The sequence below is a fragment of the Callionymus lyra genome, chromosome 14 (assembly GCF_982586985.1).
Source record: "Callionymus lyra chromosome 14, fCalLyr1.hap1.1, whole genome shotgun sequence".
NCBI classification, from domain to species: domain Eukaryota; kingdom Metazoa; phylum Chordata; class Actinopteri; order Syngnathiformes; family Callionymidae; genus Callionymus; species Callionymus lyra.
Window position 1 is genome coordinate 18507984 of NC_141831.1, and position 21691 is coordinate 18529674.

The 21691-nt window shown below is 39.1% G+C and overlaps 1 pseudogene; it reads right to left on the reverse strand.

Moving 5' to 3' along the window:
- Positions 1-749: 749 nt before the first annotated feature.
- Positions 750-21684, reverse strand: LOC148066339 (odorant receptor 131-2-like; annotated as a pseudogene).
- Positions 21685-21691: the final 7 nt, after the last annotated feature.

The following is a 21691-nucleotide window of genomic DNA, read 5'->3' on the forward strand; positions in this document are numbered from 1 at the left end:
TTTTTTTGCTCACTTTATAGTCTTCCAGGTCCATCATTGATGAGTCCTTGTTCTTGTACCTCCTGAACACAGGCAGGCATGGTTTGTTCAAAAGTATAGAAACAGCAAGAGATTTCTAATGCTGTCGTTTTGAGGCTCTATGTGTGTACGTTCATATGTGTGAAGCAGTTAGAGTGAGGAAAAGTGTGTTGGCATATACATTCTGCAACAGAATCAGCGTCTAACCATCCGTTCTTAAAAAACGTTTTTTTACAACAGTGCGAGGTGTGGCATAAATCAAAATAACTATTTTCTATTAAAGTTTTTATTTTTGTTTCTGGATGTCATAATAAGGGAAACAAGCTTTATCTTGTCTTCATAAAATAAGCAATACAGAATGGGATATAAGCTGAAAGAAAAGAAATACAAGAGCATTGTTTTCTAAAATAACGTATATTCTTGATCTCTAGTTTGTATGAAAAGGCTGACAGGTATGTTTCTGATTTTAGACCGGCAAAAAGACGGATGGACTAAACAGAGGAAAAATCAAATCACAGAATCAAACTCATAATTGGACAATATTCAAGCCTGTGACAACACAAAATATATATTCTCTCGCGCCATTCTCTGATGGTATAGATTCCATATCCATTACATTCTCCAAGCTTGTTTTAAGGTACACTGACAACGAAGAGATCTAAGATCACTAGTGCTGGGCATCAAGAAAATGTGTCTGTTTCAAGGCCCAGGACATGTGTAGGAGGAAAGTACTAGTGAGAAATTTTAATCTTTACAGCTGGTTTGAGTCCACAGCACAGGTTAGACAAGAGGATGGGTCTGATGTTCTGATCGCTGAGACCATAGATTAGTGGACTAAAACCTCTGGGTAGAATAAAAATCAACAAACACATAACATTCATCACACGTACAAAACTAATCCAGCTCATGAATTGAAATAGAAGAAGAAACACAGAAAGTAAGATGGTGGAGGACAGACCTAGGACCAGCTGGATCATGTGCAGCAGCAGAGTACTCTGAACCTTCCTCACTGACTTTCTGTCAGTGGAGGCTGACCTGGCTGCAATTAAAACTGCAATGAAACTATAAACTACTACAAAACCTACCATGACAAACAAAAAAATGTTATATACTCAATCATAATCAGCAGCAACTGGAGTCAGGATCAAATTAAATGAATTGCAAATGACTATCATGTCCAGAGTTTTTAATTCTTCAAATGGAAACTGACATATGAGCACAGTATGGATCAGAACATTCACAAAAGAGAAGGTCCACAATAGAACGATGGCCACTGCAGTGGATCTCATGGTGACGATGGTGGAGTGTCTGAGTGGAAAACACACAGCCACATATCTTTCTATTGACATCACTGCCAGAGTCAGAGGAAATATGTTTTCTATTAGCATAGCATAGAGGACCAGTAATCCACAAACAGGATATGACAAGAGGATCCTGCTGTTAGCCAAGATGTACAGAGTCTGAAAGACCATCATATAGAGTGTGTCTGCAATCAACAAGTTAGTCAGAAGAATGTACCGTGACGTCTCTCTAAACACTGGTTTACTCCTCAAAGTGAACAAAACAATACAAGGCAGACCAGTGAACACAGAGACCATGATTCTCTCCAACTCTCCCTGATACTGCACAGCAACACTGCTGTTAAACACCATCATCCATCCGTAGGATCAGAGAAATAAACTTCAACAACATCTATTGCTGTTGAAGAAAGACAATCTGCTTTTTCGAGAAAATAATTCTGGTATGCAATATCATCTGCTCTATAAGTTTTACAACAGACAAGCTTTTCCATCAGTTCATTCTTAATCACTTCTTTGTCTTGTTTATGTCCTATTATACTGCTCAAACTTTTGTTCTTGCTGTCTCTGTGATGCTGAAGAAAACAAACGCTCTCCAAGTGTATGGTTTTGCAAACAGTTTGGAAAATACCTGTATACTTTGAAGAATATAAAACATAACAAGTAAGCATATGTTTAATTAGGTAGTTTGTAACAAATGTTGTCCCAAAATCGATCCAAAGATCAGGAACACTGTTTGTAAATGTTGGTTTGGATGTTGCTACTTTTTGAAATCAAAGAGTCTTCTCACAGTTCTAGAATGCGTTAAAGGAAATGTATTGCCATTCCATTCAATGAAGTGGATATTATTTACTTAGGCCTGGAAATGACTGCTAGTCAACATCTATTGCTGATGAAGAAAGACAATCAAACATGACCATATAGTCAACTTCCCTGTCCAAGATTTGTCTGCTGCAACCTGCTGTGTCTCCTCCATGTGGGAGGATCGGGTCAACAGTTTCTATTGAAGCCAGAGCTCGAGAAGGTTAATTGAGGTTCACATGGAAACCATTAGCATTAGGGAGGGGGATTGGGGCAAAATCATTAAAAAAGGAGTTTCCAGTGTCATTTTGTTGTTAAACATTTTTGGATTTCGGTTTATTTATTTTATTCAGTTGTTTAACTTCCTCTCCTGTGTCATTCTTGTGTGTTGGTGTGCTTCTCAAGTTTGCTTGAATGTAGTTATAATCTTTATTTTGCCTGTCTTGTCTTTTGTTTAACCGTCTTTATTTGAATTATATGTGAGCCCTGTTTATATATATATATATATATATATATATATATATATATATATATATATATATATATATATATTTGTTAAACTGTTTGTCAATAAAAAATATTTTGTAATAACTGAAATACACCTCTGCGAGTTGCAAGATTTTTCCTGGAACATCCACTCATGTCACTTGCCACATGCTGTAATTAATCAACCACTAGCATAAGTTTTAAAGTTGTTAAAACTGTAAAGACTTTTAGTGTGTTTTAATTATCGAGTAAAACGACTAAAAAATGCACCGTCATAAATTGAAAGTGCACTCTATATATTGCACAGAAACTGGATGCTGGAACTCCTGACTACCTAAGACTTGACTAACTAAGACCACAAACTGTCAGGGGAAAAAAAATCCTTTTCCATCACCTGTGTCCTGAGCCCCTGCCTGTTCACCCTGCTTACCAAACACTGGAATACAGCTACAGATATTTTGGTACTCAGCTCAGGAAAAAGCTCACATAGACAAGGTAAACATCCTGCTTAGATAAAAAGATAGATAAACTTCATCGATCCCTCTGGAGGTCTCCTTCGGGAAATTGGATATGAAGATGTTGACATGGAATATCATCTTTTCGCTCCTAAACTCAGAATTAATTAATTAATGATAGAATCCTCCGAAGTACATCGCGTACCTGCAGTGAGTAGATGAGGGGGGCACAGGAAGGTGTGGCAGGTTCTGTGGCGGGCTGCAGTGAAGGTGAGGTGACCTGCTCAAACCTGTTGAAAAAGCTGTTGAGACTGTTCTCCTCCACCGCGTCTACTGCAGAGGACTTGGTCTTGTATCCAGTGATAGTTTTAACACCATCCCAGACCTCTCTTATTTTTTCCCCATTCAGCTTCTCCTCCAACCTTCTCCTGTAGGTGTCATTTGCCTCCCTCAAGCATCACTTCACCTCCTGCTGTTCTGACCTCATGGCGTCCCTGTCCCTGCTGCTTAAAGCCACCTTCGTCCTATTAAGAAAATCCTTGACCTCATTTGTTACTCCGTTTGTTATTAGGGTAACAGCCGACAGTCTTAGCAGGGGCGACAAGGCTAAGCAGAAATTTAAATAATCCATTAGACAGTGCGTCTGACCCTCGATGTCCTCACCATGAGACTTCAGCACCACATCCCGCCCGTAGACTCCATCAAACGTAGAGGGAAAGGAAGAACGTTCCAAAGCTTAGGAGCAACAGCCTGGAAGGATTTCTCTTCTCTGGTCTGATGATGGCTCTGTGTGTGTGGGGAGACATCAGTAGATTCTGTTCCACAGACCTCAAAGCCAAGTCAGGGTGTAAGGCTGGATCAGATCACTGATGTAAGGAGGAGCCTGATCATGAATAGCTCTGAAAGTAAGAACTAGAATTTTAAAATTGATCCTGAATGAAAATGGCAGCCAGTGAAGAGTTTTAAGGATTGGGAAAATGCACGTTCTTCTACTAGAGCTGGTCAGAATTCTCTCTGCAGAGTTTTATATTAACTGCAGGTGAGACAGCTCCTTCTTGTTTAAACATGAAAATAAACTGTTCTCAAGTGCTTTTGTACTGCCCATGACATTGCCCTGCTTAGTGAGCGTTTGTGGAGCTCAAAGCTCCTCTCACCTCTGAGTTACATTGCTAATTCTTTTTAAAAACCCACGCCATTAATCACCAGATCCTTCGTCATCACTTCACCTCCTGCTGTTCTGACCTCATGGCGTCCCTGTCCCTGCTGCTTAAAGCCACCTTCGTCCTATTAAGAAAATCCTTGACCTCATTTGTTACTCCGTTTGTTATTAGGGTAACAGCCGACAGTCTTAGCAGGGGCGACAAGGCTTAGCAGAAATTTGGCAGCCAGATCCTTCGTCGAAAGACGTCTTGCATTAGGGCTGCACAATATTGAATATTAGTGCGATATTGGTCTGAAAAAAAGTACACACAAACAACAAATACCCAAATCAATGTGAATACTTTCAAACGGAGAAACATCCACGTCTTGTCTAAAACTTGCCTTTTCAATTATTCTGCAAAGAAAATGACTCAAGAATTTCAGATATTGCATTTATTTGCATTGTATACACTAACATTTTTTTTCATTTAAAGTGCAAAAGCAATTGTGCCTTAACAGAACAGTCTTGACAGAAGTCTCTGGAAATGCAATTTAGATGAAATATTAGCGAGAAGGTAGTTGATTTCTTCGGTCAAACTCCTTTCAAAGTTTTTAAAAGCCATCGTCAATACAATTGTCTGATAGAGTGCATTATAGAAAAAATACAAAATTGTGGTTAAACTTTCTGCAATAGGTCAAACATTAATGTTCATAACTTTAAGAGATCAGATATATTGCCCCTTAATTCAATTATTTCTCCAATTCCTCTTTTTGAGTTGGTGCCCTGATTTTCAGTTAATTCCATTTACGTATATGCTCCAGATTTGACCTTACTGGAATTTATACGTTTTCAAATTATAAACATAAATTTATAAGGTTTAATCACTACAGAGATTTTTTTTTCGGTTACTTTCTTGTTGTAGAGAATGACCATACAAAATATTCATCAGTGGCCAAGATTTCTCTGCACTGTTCAGTTAAAGTGTCAAAAGTAACCAACTGTATTTTGACTCTCTTCATTTTTTGATGGAAAGATGTTTAGAACTAGACCGAAGAGTAAACCACCTCTGACCTTGTGGGTAATAATTTTGTACGAAGCTGATGTCTTAGTTGGGTATGACATAATTTGCGACATGTGAAACTGGAATGAAGATATAACAGAAACCTTAACTCTCCTCAAACCTCTGAAAGGATTCAGACAGAGAAGAGCTCTATTGTTTTTAAAGCGATAAGTCAGATTCTAAAATGACAATTTCCACGGCCCTATGTATCTTTAGAAAGAGTCTTCTGCAATGGGTATGCAATTCTTATCTGTGGGTACTCTTGAATATATTGCTTTGAAACATCAACCTCCTTTGATGGACAAGCTTTTCACTCAGTTTTCTCTTAGACCTGGAGACACAATAACTTCCTTGTGTATCCAAGAAGCAGGATACTTTCCACATACCTTAATCATTGCTTTTATACTATGGTGGCACATTCACAATATGCTATACAATACCATATAATACCATACAATACAAAACAATACCCAATTTCCCAAAGGAAATCTCCAGAGAGATTAATAAATCCAACACGTCCTCACACCCGAGGCGTCATACCGTCCGACGCCGTGCAATTCCCCAAAACGTCGGTTTTAGCCTACCCGGGTCACCCAGTAATATACAGAGCACTCCCTGACGTCGGATTCAAACGACCTGGGTATCATTTGACGCATCGCCTAACTAGTCGTTGCCATGGTAACGTGACGTGACGACCTCGAACCACTTTGAGGTCGTACACGACGACCATAAATCGGTAAAAAATGCTTCATTTGTATTTCTTGAAGCTTGGATTGTTCACGCATCGCGGAAGTCAAAAGGCTCTGGCGGAGTTATACATGCTTAAAAGGTCCTGTAAAATGACTATATTGTATATTTTTAGGTGTGTCAACTCCATAATGTTGACATTGTTTTATGAATGAGTAAAATAAAGTCTGGATGTGCTATTTCGCTTGATCCTCTTTATAATCCGGTGCGCTTTTCTATAAAAATAGAATCTTTCATTGAGATTGCGTTTATGGACATATGTTTTCTTTTTATTTAGCTGCGATTATGAGCGATCTATGTGACGTTTGTCAACAGTAATCGCGATCCTGCAGAGGTGACGTCACACATGCTAATAAACGGGAGTTTAGAAAAACACACATTGACAAAGTAATGATCCAGTTCCTAATAAATGTTCCTTGTTTATTTAACTTGAAAAATGTGCATTTAATCTGTATTTGACCTTATTTTTTTACACAGCTCAGACGTAGAAAATGATCGTGCACGGAATGCAGACTCGTCACACCACAGGAATAACATGAGATATTGTGCTTGTTTGTTTAAAAGCGCCATTGAATACAATTGTAGATGTGATTGTATAAAGACAGAGTTAAGTTCTGTAGTTTCAGCATCTGGTAAAAAGTTTTCAAACTTGCGCACACACAACTTCCTCCAAACCCCCGGATGTTGACGTCACAATTGTTGACAAAGATCAATTGTCAGGAAAGGAAACAAAGAGGATCTGAGGGCAGTTCAGAAGGAGCTCAGAAGTAAGATCAGGGAGGGAAAAGGAGAGGTACAGGAGGAGGATGGAAGAGAGTCTGGCCAACAACAACACCAGAGATGTCTGGAGAGGTTTGAAATCCATATCCGGACATCAGACCAGGCTCTCTGTAGCGGCGGGGGATACGCTTCTACACCATTCACACCTCTTCATTTACCTTCTCCTACCCCCCGAGCTTGTATTGTTTCAGCCCCCCCGCTGACTCCACCGGGGACAATGCCCCCCCATCCCAGCCTGTCCCTCACACCTCTCCAGGTGAGAAATCAGCTCAGGAGAACCAGGACAACAAAGGCCCCTGGACCAGACGGCATCGGTGGCAAAGTACTCAGGACGTGCTCTGACCAGTTAAGTGAAATTGTTGGACTTCTGTTCAACATGAGCTTGACCCTGGGAAGAGTTCCACTACTGTGGAAGACGTCCTGTGTGGTACCGGTGCCGAAGACTCCCTAAGGATCCCAGCTGCTACAGACCTGTGGCCTTGACATCCCACCTTATGAAGGCTCTGGAGCGGCTGGTCCTTACCTGAGTCCTCTGGTGCGCTCCTCCATGGATCCGTTGCAGTTTGCCTACCAACCTGACATCGGCGTGGAGGACGCCATCATCTTCCTTCTCCACCGAGCACTTTCTCACCTGGAGTCGCCTGGAGGCACTGTGAGCATCCTTTTCCTGGATCTAAGCAGTGCTTTCAACACCATCAGGTCAGACATCCTGAGGGACAAGCTGGAGCTGTCTGGAGCGGACACTCACCTCACCCGGGATGGTGTTTCGAGGACTGTACTGTGCAGTGTAGGGGTCCCCCAGGGAACAGTGTTGGCACCGTTCCTTTTTTCACTGTACACTGCAGACTTCCAACACCTGTCTCCCACCAGTCACCTGCAAAAGTTCTCGGACAACTCCGCCATCGTCGGCCTCATTAAGGACGGGGATGACGGGTCGTACCGGGGACTTGTCCAGGACTTTGTTGACTGATGCCTGGAAAACCACCTCAAGATCAACTCCAGCAAAACTAAGGAGTTAATTGTGGATTTCCGGCGGTGTCCCTCCATCTCCCCCTCACCACTGAACATCCGGGGACAGGACATTGAGATTGTCACGTCTTACAAGTTCCTGGGTGTTCACCTCAACAACCGCCTGGACTGGGTGGATAACACTGCTGCTCTTTATGAAAAAGGGCGGAGTAGACTCTACCTGCTCCGGAGGTTGAGGTCATTTTGTGTCCGGGGGTCACTCCTGAAGTCATTCTATGACTCAGTAGTGGCCTCTGCCATCTTCAACGGTGTGGTCTGCTGGGGGAGCAGCATGACAGCAAAGGATAGGGCTAAACTGGACAGCCTTATTAAGAAGGCCGGTTACGTCCTAGGGCGCCCCCTGGATCCTGTGGAGGAAGTGTCTGGGAGGAGGATACGGAGCAAGCTTGGCTCCATGAGGAAGAACTTATCTCACCCTTTCCAGCACACACTGAGGGCATTGAGGAGCTCCATCAGTGATAGGATGCTCCATCCCCGGTGTGTGAGGGAGAGGTACCGCAGGTCCTTCCTCCCTGCTGCCATCAGACTCCAAAACAAGAACACACCAAGATAAATATTTAACTGCACCTTTCTTGTTATTTTTGTAAATATGATTGTGAATATATAATATAGTGCAGATTTATTTATTTTCTATTCTATTTAGATTTTCTTTCTTTTTCTTTTTATTATTTTTTATTTCTGGGTGTTTTATTTTCTTGGTATATTACTCTGGCTGTTGTTGAACCGAATTTCCCCTCGCGGGACAAATAAAGGATTCTGATTCTGATTCTGATTCAATAGCATTTTGTCCTCACGTTTGTGCAGTAACTTAATGGAACAAGGTGCGCGTCACTCGTCTATTGAGGTAAGATATAATTATTGCTTTAAGTCGACTCAGAAATAATGTTTCATTGCCTGTAATGTAACTTTCTGTGGTGCGTTAACACGAGAGCTAGTTTGCTAAAACTTAGCCTTTTAAACTATAATGCAACTCACACATGTATTTTGTTTGTTATTTTGAGAGGACGAAAATATATTTTTATTCCAATAAAAAGTTTGCTTTATTGGTAGGTCATGGTAGGCGATTTATTTTTATTAATATTCAAGATATTGATTTCATTTATCACTTCCGCATATAATACAGATAACATATTTATCGTATTTAAGTATATAAGTATATAAGTATAAGTTTATTTTAACCCTTTTGGATGAGGGATTTGATCCGTTTAAGTTTTCTTTAAATGAAAGAATAAATATAAAATAATAATGAAAAGTATTTTAAATTCCAGCATAAAGAGGATGGAAACACCATAAAACAATGGATGAAGGAAACATGGAGAGCTTAACTCTGAATGATAAAGTATACTTGCTTGTATTTATTTATTTATTATATTTAAGGGAGCACAAATTCCTGCCAAATAATTTCAAATGTGAAGTAAGTGAGTAAGTAATATTTGTAACATAGTGAACACAAACTTGTAAACCTACAGCACATCCTTTCATGGAAATAATCGAAAATGCAATTCTATGTTCTTTTCTAGGTGAGATGGAGTGCTGCATATCAGGTGCTGGACTAACCATCGGAGGTGGAAGGGGTCAACACATGTCAAAAGCAGGTGAGGTGGTTACATCATACACACTTTGGTCATTAAAATAGTCATGTTTGGTAATAATGATCAATACGTTTCTGTGGCACTGACATGCTGACGCTTATGGCCAAGGTTTTATGGCTTCTGTTGTTGGAAACACTTGGTCGTGCCTGTCAAGGTGGTAGGTACCAGACTGAAGAGTCTTTTTCAATAGATTTTACACTTCAAATGATCTGAATCATACGACTTCATTAATACAATGTTTTCCAGGTTCTGTTGACTTTCGGACAAAGAGGATTTGACATTGTTATGGCAGTAAGGAGACGGCAGGAAGTGAAAGATTCTTGAGAAAGAGATGAACCACCTCTGGAAGTCTCTGTCAAGTTGTTGTGATTCCCTGAAAGAGTTGTCTCGCATGGCAGCGTCACAGCAAGGTAAGAGTTTATTTAGCAAGTGAAGAACAGAAATAGTCCAAGTACAGCTGATCATTTTTATTGTCTTATTCTTTTAAGATGCACCATGGGCTTGACCTTTGAGGCTTTGATGGATCTTCAGAGCATTTTAGGAGAAGCAGCAAGTCAGCATGACGTCACTCGAACCATGACTCGGCCAGAAACTACTACACACAAGTCTTCGCTGAGGATGAGACCATCAACGTCGTGCAGATTCACTCTGATGGTTACTCGTGACATTTGTGACGATCTGTGAACAATTGTTTGATATGAAAGCTGTAATAAAGCACAATTTGAGGTCATTTTGAATAATGCTCCCATAGTATTCATCCCAACATGATCAATGCAGTTGTAACTTCGGAGATACCTATAATTGATACCAATGAATGCTTAAAAAATTAAAATAAAGTTTTTATGAAAACAGTTCATATCTTTTATTATGACAAGGTGATCAAAAGCAGCGCATGTACAATATTCATATTGGAGTTAATAGCTTATCCAGTGTCAAAGGCATTTATGCCTTTAAAGTTAACAACTATTGGAATAATTACATCTATAATAATACGTTAGTAATCAATAACATTTATTGCATTAGTAGATACATAATCATACGTTAGTAATCAATAACATGTGCTGCTTACAGCTAATCAATAATTAACAGAGGCTTGATATTGAGGCTAGTGTGAACTATCATGCTCATTTTTAGACCCCCAGGGGCCGCTGGGAATGAACTGGTGCCAAAAACGTGTTTTTCATGACTTTTGCTTATTTGACCTATGTGACCCTCAGCCATATTAAACCTGGTCTGTGTGACCTCTGACACCTCTAAAATCATATGCTGGTGGAACCATAATGATAACTCCTCCCAAACCGGAAGTAGCTTCAGGAAGCACCTAGAAAAACACCCTTGAAAACATATGTGTACAAATGGAACATGAAGAACCTCTAAAAGTTTCAGATCATTTAAATTAACAATGTTCGATTTATAGAGCTTCAAAGTCCCGATTTCTTCAAGTTTCCCATGATACCATGGGGCACAGGAAGTTCATAGCAACATCAAACCACGACAGTTCAACTCAGAATGGAGTCTAGAATAACATATCCAAATATCAGCTCTGAGGTCCAAGTAGTAAAAAAGTTGACTATAATTATTGTTTGACTAATGTCATTGGTTTTGTTTGTTTGTCTTAAGTTTACTTTCTTATGTAACATGTTCGAAATAAAGCATTCATTCATTCATGATTCATTAACATATGATGTTTGCTTTACCTACATATTGTTAATGTTGAACTCTATGTCGATCTCAAACTGGGGTAAACAGAGACCTTTTTACAACTTTTAAATCACCAATAGTCATTTTCACAACACATTACCTACACTGATGATGAATACTATGGGACGTTATTCAAAATTATTTCAAATTGTGCTTTATTACAGGTTTGATATCAAACAATTGTTCACAGATCATCACAAATGTCATGAGTAACCATCAGAGTGAATCTGCACGACGTTGATGGTCTCATCCTCAGCGAAGACTTGTGTGTAGTAGTTTCTGGTCCGAGTCATGGTTCGAGTGACGTCATGCTGACTTGCTGCTGCTCCTAAAATGCTCTGAAGATCCTTCAAAGCCTCACCAGTCAAGCCCATGGTGCATCTTAAAAGAATAAGACAATAAGAATGATCAGCTGTACTTGGACTATTTCTGTTCTTCACTTGCTAAATAAACTCTTACCTTGCTGTGACGCTGCCATGTGAGACAACTCTTTCAGGGAATCACAACGACTTGACAGAGACTTCCAGAGGTGGTTCATCTCCTTCTCAAGAATCTTTCACTTCCTGCCGTCTCCTTACTGCCATAACAATGTCAAATCCTCTTTGTCCGAAAGTCAACAGAACCTGGAAAACAGTGTATTAATGAAGTCGTTTGATTCTGATAATTTGAAGTGTAAAATCTATTGAAAAAGACTCTTCAGTCTGGTACCTACCACCTTGAGGGGCACGACCAAGTGTATTGATCATTATTACCAAACATGACTATTTTAATGACCAAAGTGTGTACGATGTAACCATCTCACCTGCTTTTGACATGTGTTGACCCCTTCCACCTCCGATGGTTAGTCCAGCACCTGATATGCAGCACTCCATCTCACCTAGAAAAGAACATAGAATTGCATATCAGATTATTTCCATGATGGGATGTGCTGTAGGTTTACAAGTTTGTGTTCACTATGTTACAAATATTACTCACTTACTTCACATTTAAAATCATTTGTCAGGAACCACAGAGAGAAAGGTTTCATGTCAAGCAGGTCTGGAGTTCTGGGCAGTTCTTGCAGGTCACTTCCATGCAAAAACAAAACAAAAAAATACTAGTGCTCCCTTTTAAATATAATAAATAAATAAATACAAGCAAGTATACTTTATCATTCAGAGATAAGCTCTCCATGTTTCCTTCATCCATTGTTTTATGGTGTTTCCATCTGGTTTACCTCTTTATGCTGGAATTTAAAATACTTATACTTATTTATATATATTCTTTAATTTAAAGAAAACTACAACAGATCAAATCCCTCATCCAAAAGGGTTAAAATAAACGTATACTTATATAATTAAATATGATAAATATCTGTATTAATATGCGGAAGTGATAAATGAAATCAATATCTTGAATATTAATAAAATAAATCGCCTACCATGACCTACCAATATAGCAAACGTTTTTTGGAATAAAAATATATTTTCGTCCTTTCAAAATAACAAACAAAATACGTCTATGAGTTGCATTATAGTTTAAAAGGCTAAGTTTTAGCGAACTAGATCTCGTGTTAACGCATCACAGAAAGTTACATTACACGCAATGAAACATTATTTCTGAGTCGACTTAAAGCAATAATTATATCTTACCTCAATAGACGTGCACCTTGTTCCATCAAGTTACTGCACAAACGTGAGGACAAAATGCTATCGATCTTTGTCAACAAGTGTGACGTCAACATCCGGAGGTTTGGAGGAAGTTGCGTGTGCGCAAATTTGAAAACTTTTTACCAGACGCTGAAACTACAGAACTTAACTCTGTCTTTATACAATCACATCTACAATTGTATTCAATGGCGCTTTTAAACAAACAAGCACAATATCTCATGTTATTCCTGTGGTGTGACGGGTCTACATTCCGCGCATGATTATTTTCTACGTCTGAGCTGTGTAAAAAAATAAGGTCAAATACAGATTAAATGCGCATTTTTCAAGTTAAATAAACAAGGAACATTTATTAGGAATTGGATCATTACTTTGTCAATGTGTGTTTTTCTAAACTCCTGTTTATTAGCGTGTGTGACGTCACCTCTGCAGGATCGCGATTAATGTTGACAAACGTCACATAGATCGCTCATAATCACAGCTAAATAAAAAGAAAACATATGTCCATAAACGCAATCTCAATGAAAGATTCTATTTTTATAGAAAAGCGCACCGGATTATAAAGAGGATCAAGCGAAATAGTACATCCAGACATTATTTTACTCATTTATAAAACAATGTCAACATTATGGAGTTGAAACACCTAAAAATATACAATATAGTCACTTTTACATGACCTTTTAAGCATGTATTACTCCGCGAGAGCCTCTTGACTTCCGCGATGTGTGAACAATCCAGGCTTCAAAATATACAAATGAAGCATTTTTTACCGATTTATGGTTGTCGTGTACGACCTCAAAGTGGTTTGAGGTCGTTAAGCACAATCTGGGGTAGAATCGCACTGTTGACATTAAACATTTCAAGTGCGCTTCATAGTTTTAGAATTACGGTAGCCAAATGACAACAGCGACACGTCACGTTACGTTACCATGGCAAAGAGATTAGAGAGATTAATCCATAATCTTTGATTTGCTGTCAACCCGGGATCTCAAGCCGCTGCTCTCTCTGCTGTTGCAAGGCCACGTTGGACATTCGAGGAAGGAACCTTTTTTTCTAAGGAAAGTTTCATAGTGTTGGATGTTAAAAAAGGTGTCTTTACAACAGTGCGAGGTGGCGCATTAATCAAAATCACTCTTTTCAATTAAAGGTTTTATTTTGTTTCTGGATGTCAGAACAAGGGAAACAAGTTGTATCTTGTCTTCATAAAATAAGCAATACAGAATGGTATATAAGCTGAAAGAAAAGAAATGCAAGAGCATTGTTTTCTAAAATAACGTATACTCTTGGTCTCTAGTTTGTTTGAAAAGGCTGACAGGTATGTTTCTGATTTTAGACCGGCAAAGAGACAGATGGAATAAACAGAGGAAAAGTTAAACCACAGAATCAAACTCATTATTGGACAATATTCAAGCCTGTAATAACATGAAAAATGTATATATTTTCTCGCACCATTCTCTGATTGTAAACATTCCATAACATTCTCCAAGCTTGTTGTTTTAAGGTACACTGACAATGAAGAGATCTAAGATCACTAGTGCTGGGCATCAAGAAAACGTGTCTGTTTCAGGGTCCAGGACATGTGCAGGAGGAAAGTACTAGTGAGAAATTTTAATCTTTACAGCTGGTTTGAGTCCACAGCACAGGTTAGACAAGAGGATGGGTCTGATGTTCTGATCTCTGAGACCATAGATTAGTGGACTAAACCTCTGGGTAGAATAAAATCATCAAACACATAACATTCATCATACGTACAGAACTAATCCGGCTCATGAATTGAAATAGAAGAAGAAACACAGGAAGTAAGATGGTGGAGGACAGAACTAGGATCAGCTGGATCATGTGCAGCAGAGTACTCTGAACCTTCCTCACTGACTTTCTGTCAGTGGAGGCTGAGCTTGCTGCAATTAAAACTGCAATGAAACTATAAACTACTATAAAACCTGCCATGGCAAACAAGAAAATGTTATATACCCAATCATACTCAACTGCAACTGGAGTCAGGATCATGACATATGTGTCACAAACCTTTTTCATGTCCAGACTCTCTAATGTTTCAAATGGAAACTGACACATCAGCACAATACGGATCATAATATTCACAAAAGAGAAAGTCCACACTAGAACGATGGCCACTGCAGTGGATCTCACGGTGACGATGGTGGAGTGTCGGCGTGGAAAAAATACAGCCACATATCTCTCCAGAGACATCACTGCCAGAGTCAGAGGAAAGATGTTGTCTGTGAGCATAGCATAGAGGACCAGTAATCCAAAATAGTGCAGTGCCTTATGCTGTCCATAGTTTAAGACAAGTTTGGTTAACCCTCATGGAAACTGTTAAAAGGATAGTCCCCCAAAATTTGAATTTCACTAATTTTCTACTCCCCCTTATGTCAACTAAAGGTTGATTGTCAGTTGTATTCCTCTTCATTTCCGTCCAAAGAGACACCTAAAAACCTCCATACTGCTTGTCTGTAACGTTCCCTTTAGTATTGGCACCTCGACATAAAAAAAAAAAAATTCCCAGTTGTTTTTATTGTTTATAATCAATTATTCTTTTAATTTAAAACATCTTTATTGGAAGAAAGAAATACAATTCCATTATTTGTATTTTCAGTTATGATTTATTATTATTATTGAGTACAATTGTTTATGAACAATAATGAATAACTGAACTACACCTCTACAACTTGCAAATGGACTTAAATGCCTTATTAAAAGGTTATTTTTCCTGGAACATCCACTCATGTCCCTTGCCACATGCTGTAATTAATCAACCACTTGCATAAGTATTAAAGTTGTTTAAAACTGTAAAGACTTTCAGTGTTTTTTAATTAACGAGTAAAACGATTAAAAAACGCACCGTCTTAAATTGAAAGTGCACTCTATATATTGCACAGAAACTGCATACTGGAACTCCTGACTACAGGACCACAAACTGTCAGGAACACAAAATATCCTCTTCCATCACCAAACTCAGCACTGGCTCTCCTCAGGACTGTGTCCTGAGCCCCTGCCTGCTCACTTACGACTGGAATAGAGCTACAGATATTTTGACACTGAGCTCGGGAAAAAGCTCACATAGACAAGGAAAACATCCTGCTTAGATAGAAAGATATTTAAACTTTATTGAGGTCTCCTTCGGGAAATTGGATACGAAGATTAACATGGAATATCATCTTTTCACTCCACTCCTGCCCCTAAACTCAGAATTAAACAGCCTAATAGCACGAGGAATGAATGAGTCCCTGAGTCTATTAGTGTTGCATCTGGGAAGGAGCATTCGTGCACTCCATCTGCTTCTCTATTCACTGATGACAGTGTTCAGAGGATGACTGTCATCATCCATGATGGACAGTAGTTTGTCGAATGATCTCCTCTCTGCAACTTGCACCAGGGAGTCCAGCTTCATGCCAACCACAGAGCCAGCCCTCCGGATCAACCTGTCCGACACTTCTCTTGGTCACATTCCCACCCCAACACACCACAGCATAAAACAGGACTAGGTTATTCAGTGGGTTTTTTCACCTTTTCTCCCAAGTATTTCCATAAAATGATAGAGTCCTCCTAAGTACATTGCGTACCTGCTGTGAGGTGATGCTGGGAAGCAGTTGTGTGGAACTGAGGGGGGCACAGGAAGGTGGGGAAGGTTCTGTGGTGGGCTGCTGTAAAGATGAGGTGACCTGCTCAAACCTGTAGAAAAAGTTGTTGAGACCGTTCTCCTCCACCATGTCCACTGCAGAGGACTTGGTCTTGGGACCAGTGATGGTTTTAACACCATCCAAGAACTCTCTTATTTGTTCCCCATTCAGCTTCTCCTCCAACCTTCTCCTGTAGGTGTCATTGCCTTCCTCGTGAATCGCTTCACCTTCGTCCTGTTAAGAACATACTTGACCTCCTTTGTTACCAACGTTTTATTATTAGGGCAACAGCGGACAGTCTTAGCAGGGGCCACAACGACTAAGCAGAAATTTGTCTGTGGTGTCAAAGCTGTCTCTGATGGCGTCATCCACAGCTGGTGTCCACTTCCTGATTGTCCTAGTGGTCACAGTCTGTCTCTGCACAAGAGTGTACTGTGACTGAAGGTAGACCAGGTTATGATCTTACCTTCCAAGTGGAGGAAAAGGTTTGGGGCATCCTTGAAGTTTGAATAAAGAAGGTCAATTGTCCTGTTATTCCCTGTTGGACAATCCATCGACTGGTGGAAAGTAGGCAGCGTATTGTCCGGGTTGGCATGATTAAAATCCCAAGAGATATAAAAGGAGTCGCTTCCATCGCTCAAACACTCGAAAATACAAACTTTCAATAACGATCTTCTCCCGGCAACTTTACAGATCATCGCTATATTTAAGTCAAATTTCCCGCTCAGGGGGGTCGTCCTTTCCGGCCAAATTGTTCTTTCAAGTTCCCTGTGTCACTGATCCCCCATTGAGAGACATCCTAATTTGTCTTCCTGTAATCTAATTATTCAAATGTTTTCGGGCGGGGGTCATCTTCTCTTCCATCTTTCGTTTCTATGAGGGGCCGTTTGAGACAAAATTCAGTTTTTCTCACACACATACTATCAAGAACTCTCACACGTACTATCAAGACCTCTCACACTTACTACCAAGACCTCTCACACTTACTATCAAGACCTCTCACACTTACTATCAAGACCTCTCACACGTACTATCAAGACCTCTCGCACTTACTATTAAACCCTCTCACACCTTCTATCAAACTTGCTCACATCTACTTTCAAACTCTTTATTAGCACTTAATAGTACGTGTATGAGTATATGATAGTGAGTGTAAGAGATCTTGTACATAAGTACATGAGGACTTGATAGTAAGTGTGAGAGATCCTGGTAGTGCGTGTGAGAGAACTTGATTACACTGGATGCCGCCCCTTTTTTAAGCAACTTCAAAATAAAGTTGTTCAATCAATACTTAATCTCTGGCAGTTTAATACAAATGTTTGGATTGTTGTCCTGTTATTTTTGACATGATCACTTTATTTAATAATATCGCAGCATTAATAACACAATTATTAAACATTTCTGCTGATGTACATCATTTCCTCCTGAAGTCCGTCTAAGCGCCTGACTTTTTATAAACCAGTGGAGCCTGAAGAGTGAATTCAACGCTTAGAAGATGAGCATGTAAGTTTTTTATTATTATCAGCTCTCGTGGTGCACATCAACGTTATATTGTCTCTTTTTAATATACCATTGCAGCAATATTATTGCTTTCGCTAGGAACCTTTTTGCATGGTCCGGTAGGACCGTTACTTGTGTGACACCAGTGAAAACGGTTTAACTTTTTAAAGTTTGTTCCTCCAGTTAATGTTACACGGTTGGATCTGAATTTGTTTGTGAAGAATTAAGTGTCATACAGTACCAGTGTGTGCTTGTAGAATGTTATCGAGGTTTTAATATTTAGACGAGTGTTTGTTTACGTTCGCTCCGGCGCATTAAGTCGAAGATATTTCCAAATGTATCTTTATTTCAACATCCATTTCTGTCTCTAACGTGAAGTGTTTCTGATGTTTAATGTCGTCTCTCATCCCTCGCAGTCTCATCATTTATCATGAATCTAAAATAGCATAAATAATTCCTAGTTTGCAAATACCGTATTAAACGTGACTTCAACACGGAAAACTAACTTCTCATACTTTTTTCTTTTTTTTCAGATTCATGTCATTCAAAAAGAAAGAAACCAACTCATTCATTAACTAAAGGTTAACAAATGTAGAAAGTTTAGATCAGTCCTATTTCTCCTCAGGTGTGACACATGGTAATGTTGTTAATAATAATAGTAAATATTAATACTTCAGTTACTCCTCACAGTAGATGATATTACGATCTGTATGAGAACACCGTGAAAATAGGAGTGATCCTTTAAAATGTGTATTATTTCTCCACAGATGACCAGGACATGCGACAGGAAGAGCTGCAAAATATTTCTTATCCTGGGACCACAATGCTGTAACTCATTTGGTGCTGGATCATCTCAAGAGTCTCTCAGGAACAATGAGAGGTCTTGATAGTAAGTATGAGATGTCTTGATAGTAAGTGTGAGAGGTCTTGGTAGTGAGTGTGAGAGGTCTTGATAGTGAGTGTGAGAGGTCTTGATAGTACGTGTGAGAGAACTTGGTTGTAAGTGTGAGAAATCTTGGTAGTAAGTGTGAGCGATCTTGGTAGTAAGTGTGAGAGAAATTGGTAGTACGTGTGAGAGATCTTGGTAGTAAGTGTGAGCGATCTTGGTAGTAAGTGTGAGAGATCTTGGTAGTAAGTGTGAGAGATCTTGGTAGTAAGTGTGAGAGTTATTGGTAGTACGTGTGAGGGGTCTTGATAGTACGTGTGAGAGAAAAACTGAATTTTGTCTCAAACAGCCCCTCATACGTTTCCCCTTTTCCCGGATGTGTCTTGATTCGTTCTTTGGTCTACAATTTAAGGTGTGACTCGCAGATAAACAGACGTTTGAATTTTCCTGTGTCGTAACTCTAATTCTGATGTTGATTGTAAATGTGTAGTCAAACGACATCATGTCATGTATCTTTCTCCTCTTGCTCGTTCGTCGTCCTCTTTATTATAAGCTCTTTATTATAGTGTTTATTGTAATTGGCCCCTTGGGTTACCAAAATGGTAAAAATCTCCCTTTCTACTGGTGTTTTCCTAATGCATTTAAGCATCCCATTATGGAGACTTTACTCAAAAAGACAGGCTTGGTTTCTAAGCTCCCATTCTTGATCAAGATTTTGGAGAAGGTAGTTTCTGAGCAGCTGTCATTGTCCCTGGATCAGATTGACATCCATGAGAAGTTTCAGTCTGGCTCCCGCAAACATCACTCTACGGAGACAGCCTTACTGAAAGTTTCTAATGACATCATGATGTCAGCTGATTCTGGTAAATACACTGTTCTGGTTCTCTTGGATCAGTCCTTAGTCTTTGACACAGTTGATCACCAGATCTTTCTGAGATGACTGAGGGCTGAAGTGGGACTGTCAGGGTCTGTGTTACATTGGTTCTCATCATACCTTTCTGGGCACAGTTTCAGTGTATCTGCAAATCAAATAAGGTCTGAATCAACGGATCTGTTGTGTGGAGTCCCTCAAGGTTCTGTTTTGGTCCTTTTTGCTGTACTTGATTCCCCTGGGTAAAATCATTCAGGAATTTCCTGATGTTTCTAAAAAACATTTTTGCTGAGGACATCCAACTCTACTGCTCATTTGATCCAACTGAGCGCCAGAGGCTGAACAGCTAAGTCAATTGGTTGCTAGAAATCAAACAATGGCTGGGTGAAAACACTTAGTAGCTTAATGTGGACAAAACGGAAACTCTGGTTATTGCGTCCGATGATAAGGTTCCAGGGTTGAGTCAGTACTTGGGTGACTTAGGAAGGTCTGTCAAACTGAGCCTGATAAATCTAGGTGTTGAATTTGACAAAGCAGAAAACTGACCAGAAACTGTTCCCTTCAACTGACAAAAATTTTGACAAAGCACGATTTATAGTTTTATAACCCATGCGTTCGTGTCTTCTTGTTTAGACTATTGTAACAGTTTATTGTCGTGACTAAACAAGAAAGAGTTGACTCACCTGCAGTTAATACAGAACTCTGCAGCGAGAATTCTGACCGGCTCTAGTAGGACAACTCATTTCTCGCATTTGGCTGATCCTTAAATTTCTCCATAGGCTGCCAGTTTCTTTCAGGATTTGTTTTAAAATTCTGGTTCTTACTTTCAGATCTGTTCATGGTCAGGCTCCTCCTTACATCAGTGATCTAATCCAGCCTTACACCCCAGCTCGGGCTCTTAGGTCTCTGGATCAGAATCTACTGATTCTTGAAACATCCTTCAAGAACAAACTTTTTTATTTGTGCAGGCTTATTCCTACTTTTTTTTTATGATGTCTTGGCCTTTTAGAGTGTTTAAATCTGTATGTTTGTTTAACTGTGTATTGCTTTTGATTGTTCAAGTGCTTAGTTTCCTTGGTCAAGAAAGGCACTTTACAAATAACTGTTACTTACTCTTTGAGCTTCCTGTTATTGTATTGAGTTTAAAATGATGTCGTTGCTATTAAAGCTTACCTTTTTTTTTTTTACCTTTACACAGTTTGAATCATATATCTTTTTAACATTTGTTTTGTATATCACAAACACATGTCTCATATTGTCATATTTATACACCAGACACTAGAGTAACAATATGTAATAAGCACAGTCAAACTCAAATATCAATGTTCACCTATAGAGAAACTAAAAAAACAAAAGATTGCCCTGTTGTTAAGTAAAATTGAGGTTTAATATATGAATAATTTAATTTATTTTACAAACAACATACAGAGTTACAGTGACTTTCTAATTGAAAAAACTTGAAAAACGTGTATACCTTGTGAACACAATATATACAATACAATACAATATTCAATTTGTTTTCTTTTCTAACATTGGCTGTCAGAAAGTTTGGTTCCTATGAAAAAGGTAATTATTTTCAATGCACATTGATCTGTTTTGCTTCATGCATTTCCCTTTTTTGATGTGATTTATGTCAAACACATAAACTTTTTTTTTTTTTGCTGAATCTTTAATCAACATCATTCCTATATCAACAAGGTCAAAAGCATTTGTACAGCTATTGCAAAAATGAAGTGAAAAAAATCCATGTTTATGCTCATTAGGACACTTAAATGTGAAAGTCACACATTGGGAAGAAAGCAAGGTGATTTAACAATGGTCGAAAGTGCAAGGTATAACCCACAATTAGTCTGTTGCAGTTGTGAGGTTCTCCCAGATCAATGCAGGAATCCACACCGCTAGTACCACATGGCACACTGGTTTTGTTGCTCACTATATGGTCTTCCAGGTCCATCATGGACGAGTCCTTGTTCTTGTACCTCCTGAACACAGGCAGGCATGGTTTGTTCGAGGCATAGGCACAGCTGTGGTTCATTCATTGT